We start from the raw sequence: 5,745 nt of genomic DNA on the forward strand, positions 1-5,745 counted from the left end.
CATTCTGATAAATGCATGTGCTGTAACTGTAGATCATTTTATAAAAGTCCAGTCAGTCTTGAAGAGCAAGAGGCAAGACATTCACCCTAGAGTCTCTGCGTCCCACTGGAGAAGCCACGCGCTGGGCTCACGGCACCACCACTCACTGGCTGAGCTGCAAGTGTGACTGCGTGCTTTGTACTGCTTGTCGCATTGGAAATAACCACAGCCTTTCTTGTTCTCTTCCCCAGCGCACAGATACCCTTTGGCTTTGAACACGAACTGCTTTGGGAGTTATTACATTTGGTGTTTAAGCAATGTGCGAAATATTAACAAATACATGAGTCCAAGATGTCACAGGAACTAAATGTACCACTGCACAAAGAGAGTGATTGAGTCTGGCAGATGACACAAGAATATTTAAACAATTTTCCATGTAATTACATGTTTTATTCCAAGAAATACCACCACCATACTTGAACATGGACTCTAAAAGACGATCATGGTACACTTGTGAAACTGTCCATAAGAGAGCATAAGGTACTTCAAGAGTTAATCCAATTCAATATATCTCTAAATAAACTTTCAAAAAGATATCTGCACTATAGTTTGCTTCAATTTTGCGATGTATACCGAAACACACTTGAACACAGACACTAAAAAGATTGCTGCACACTTGTGAAACCTCCCCGAGACACTTAACATGCTTTTGTGGAAAATAGATCCCAAAACAGATATCATCTGCAAATCTCTTTTTACACGCCAAAACGACGATATTTGGAAGTCGAAATAAATATCTCTGTAACTCTAAAAAGGACGCTAACCACTTTTAGAGTTTTAACTGCTTGCTTGAAGGCACTGCCAGAAAGAGAGAGAGAAACATTTCTGAGTCCTACATCTGCTGTGGTGTTCTTCACTTTTCTAAAACAGTGAGTGGGCTTAGTTTATATTTGCTGCTGGAGTCAGGGACATTATTAGCACATGCTGGTGTCTAAGCACAGACACAAAAACCAGAACAATTACACAAACAAAATTCGAAGCACACTCTTAGAGAAGAGAAAGAGGGCTGGAATTTTCGACGTCCCACAGCTGCTGGTCTGGATATGCTCTAGAGCCACAATGGCGTGTGGGGGACAGCATGCCGCCTGTATGAACACTCAAACAAAGAAGACGTAATGTGACTCTCAGACATCACAGAACTTTCCGCTGATACATTGCCCCTGTATTGTTCAAACCTGTCTGTAGAGGCTCCTACATCTCATGCAAAGGGTGTCTTGTGACTCTCCGATGACATGGAACTTCCTGTGAAAAGAGCATTCCGGTTAGTTCTTACTGAATTTGGCTACCAAACTGCTGCCGCTGCTCATGTGGGAGTACTGTCCGCCATTTTCTGCAGACGGTCAAATTTTGAGACTTTCAGTGGCAAGCATTCGTATTGCACTGACAGTTAATGCCTGAAAGTGGTCTACATATCATGAAATACGGAAACTTTCGCCAAATACATTTCCTCAATTACACTGCTCTGCTAGTGTCAAGGGAAGCTTGAATGTTTCAGCATGTAACCAATCTGCAACTGGGCTATATCATCAAATACCATATCAATGTAGTAAACGAGTGGAAATTATATCTGTAGAAACCCGAAACTTTAGCAAGGTGGGACATGCAGGAAATCACTGAGTAACTACAAACTTATTCGTTTGCACACATGTACTAAGTATTAGTTTGCTATTCCCCTGCCTAGAGGGCGACACAGGTCATGAACATCCTTGTACTCCGGTCTGGGTGGCTCCGGCCGTAAGCAGGAAATGTCAATCGCTGCGGCCACAGGCTACATTGGCCACATGCCCCCTGCACGCCAGGGAGATTCGTCCTAGGAAAGCTGCCACATATTTTTACATATAGATATTAGAACTGCAGCTTCAATCTGATGACATACGACAATGAGCAAAGTATCAAAATACCCCCTCCTGACGATGGTGACACTGGAAATATAAACATCTACAGGGTGTTACAAAAAGGTACGGCCAAACTTTCAGGAAACATTCCTCACACACAAAGAAAGAAAATATGTTATGTGGACATGTGTCCAGAAACGCTTAGCGCCGGCCGGAGTGGCCGTGCGGTTCTAGGCGCTACAGTCTGGAGCCGAGCGACCGATCCGGTCGCAGGTTCGAATCCTGCCTCGGGCATGGATATGTGTGATGTCCTTAGGTTAGTTAGGTTTATTAGTTCTAAGTTCTAGGCGACTGATGACCTCAGAAGTTAAGTCGCATAGTGCTCAGAGCCATCAGAAACGCTTACTTTCCATGTTAAAGAGTTCACTTTATTACTTCTCTTCAAATCACATTAATCATGGAATGGAAACACACAGCAACAGAACGTACCAGTGCGACTTCAAACACTTTGTTACAGGAAATGTTAAAATGTCCTCCGTTAGCGAGGATACATGCATCCACCCTCCGTCGCATGGAATCCCTGATACAGCCCTGGAGAATGGCGTATTATATCACAGCCGTCCACAATATGAGCACGAAGAGTCTCTACATTTGGTACTGGGGTTGCGTAGACAAGAGCTCTCAAATGCCCCCATAAATGAAAGTCAAGAGGGTTGAGGTCAGGAGAGCGTGGAGGCCACGGAATTGGTCCGCCTCTACCAATCCATCGGTCACCGAATCTGTTGTTGAGAAGCGTACGAACACTTCGACTGAAATGTGCAGGAGCTCCATCGTGCATGAACCACATGTTGTGTCGTACTTGTAAAGGCACATGTTCTAGCAGCACAGGTAGAGTATCCCGTATAAAATCATGATAACGTGCTACATTGAGCGTAGGTGGAAGAACATGGGGCCCAATCAAAACATCACCAACAATGCCTGCCCAAACGTTCATAGAAAATCTGTGCTGATGACGTGATTGCACAATTGCGTGCGGATTCTCGTCAGCCCACACGTGTTGATTGTGAAAATTTACAATTTGATCACGTTGGAATGAAGCCTCATCCGTAAAGAGAACATTTGCACTGAAATGAGGATTGACACATTGTTGGATGAACCATTCGCAGAAGTGTACCAGTGGAGGCCAATCAGCTGCTGATAGTGCCTGCACACGTTGTACATGGTACGGAAACAACTGGTTCTCCCATAGCACTCTCCATACAGTGACGTGGTCAACGTTACCTTGTACAGCAGCAACTTCTCTGATGCTGACGTTAGGGTTATCGTCAACTGAACGAAGAATTGCCTCGTCCATTGCAGGTGTCCTCGTCGTTCTAGGTCTTCCCCAGTCGCGAGTCATAGGCTGGAATGTTCCGTGCTCCCTAAGACGCCGATCAATTGCTTCGAACGTCTTCCTGTCGGGACACCTTCGTTCTGGAAATCTGTCTCGATACAAACGTACCGCGCCACGGCTATTGCCCCGTGCTAATCCATACATCAAATGGGCATCTGCCAACTTCGCATTTGTAAACATTGCACTGACTGCAAAACCACGTTCATGATGAACACTAACCTGTTGATGCTACGTACTGATGTGCTTGATGCTAGTACTGTAGAGCAATGAGTCGCATAACACGAGCACCGAAGTCAACATTACCTTCCTTCAATTGGGCCAACTGGCGGTGAATCGAGGAAGAACAGCCGGCCGTGGTGGCCGAGCGGTTCTAGGCGCTTCAGTCCGGAACCACTACGGTCGCAGGTTCGAATCATGCCTCGGGCATGGATGTGTGTGGTGTCCTTAGGTTTAAGTAGTTCTAAGTCTAGGGGACTGATTACCACAGATGTTAAGTCCCATAGTGCTCAGAGCCATTTGAACCATTTTTTGAGGAAGTACAGTACATACTGACGAAACTAAAATGAGCTCTAACATGGAAATTAAGCGTTTCCGGACACATGTCCACATAACATCTTTTCTTTATTGGTGTGTGAGGAATGTTTCCTGAAAGTTTGGCCGTACCTTTTTGTAACACTCTGTATATCCTTCTCATGACTGAACATAATTTTCCACGTAAAAAAAATCTTTCATCCCCATTACAGCTATTGATGTGCAGAAATCATAATTTTCCACACCAAATGTATACTTTTGTTAGGGACAGGACACAGTCATTTTCTTTGCACATGTCGAACACTGGCCACAGTACACATACTTTATAAGCCTGCTGATCACAACAAATCTATAACACATGCCCTACTAAGTATAATATTTCGCAAATAACTGAATGGTGGTGATATTAAACGATACTGAGCGAAAATTCGCGATGGATGGACATGCCTCATATGTCTTTCCTGTGATTGGTGCTACTATGTCTTAAAAAGAGAGACATAAACCTCTTTTGAGCGACCAGCTATTAAAAAATACGATCACAACTTATATGTAAATGTCACCATGCATAAAAGCGGCTTTGGTTCTACCCATACACACAACAATCGCTAGCAATATCCATATTAAAAACTATACAAGCTTTATAAATCGAGATATGGCATTTCATCAGAATGAAGTGGTTTTCTACACAAATACCGCAACACTGAATATAGACAGTAATTGCAGGGTGGGTATTAACAGACCAAATGAGCAGGTACACATCGCTAGCGGTGTAAGCTTGTGATGAAATCACCTAAGATAGTGATTCAGCTAAGGAACGTGGTATGAAGCAGATATTTACAACTTCCTGTTGCAGCCTCTACATATTTCTCACGCTAACAGACAGTATTTGTAACACATATGATCCTGATTCCATGTCAAAGGTTCTGGGATCTGTTGACTGGGTTATGGGTAACGGAGGATGATGGTTGATTGAGAATGAACGCATACAGTAGATGGTGTACTATGTGACGAACCACTTCAAAAAAAATTAATGCTAGATTGAGATTGTAAGAAAAGTACAAATTACTATGACCAATAAACTGGCTTTTTCATATCTATAGTGTTACACTTTCTGCGATTTAGAATCAAGTCTTTCCATTGAGCCACATACCTGCATTGGATACTATGGAGATGTCTTTTAATAATTACAGCCACTAGTTACTCATATTCGTGGCACTCTCATGTCTCGAGACGGTGTCACCTTTTTCTAACATATCTGCTACCATAAAATTCCAACATAGTCTTTAGACAGTCCACCTGCATCTATCTTCGGATTTACACTGTGCAGGATGCAGAAGTGAAGATTTTGTATGATGCAGGATATGAATTGTGTTTTACTACATCGATGTTGTATGCGGTGATATAACCCTGTTGGAGATCGGTTAGACGCTGAAAAATTCAAGATTTCTTGGTACACTAGCAGAGCAGTGTAATTGATGAAGTGTCTTTGGCGATAGTTTCCATATTTCATGATATGTAGACCACTTTCAGGACGTAACTGTCAATGCAATATGACTGCTGTACGTTTTTTCGATCTGTACAATAGTTTTGCCTCTGATAGCCTAGGAACTTGTCTGTCTCCAGAAAATGGTGGACAGTGCCCTCACACCGGCAGTAGCAGCAGCAGCACCTATTTGGTGGGTAAATTCAGTAATAACTAACCAGAATGCTTCATTCACAGGAAGTTCCATGTCATCAGTCACAAGACATCCCTTGTATGAGGCGAAGGAGCCTCTACAGACTGGTTCAAACAATACAGGGGCACGGTTTTTACAGAACATTTCGTGATGTTTGAGAGTCACATGATGTCTTCTTTGTCCAAGTGTTCAGAGGCAAGTCCAAGCTGACAATCCTCCTCTGGTTCATGGACAGGTGGGATGTAGGCTCCCACCTGCCACTGATGCTTAA

This window comes from Schistocerca americana, chromosome 6 (assembly GCF_021461395.2).
Source record: "Schistocerca americana isolate TAMUIC-IGC-003095 chromosome 6, iqSchAmer2.1, whole genome shotgun sequence".
In the NCBI taxonomy this organism is placed as follows: Eukaryota; Metazoa; Arthropoda; class Insecta; order Orthoptera; family Acrididae; genus Schistocerca; species Schistocerca americana.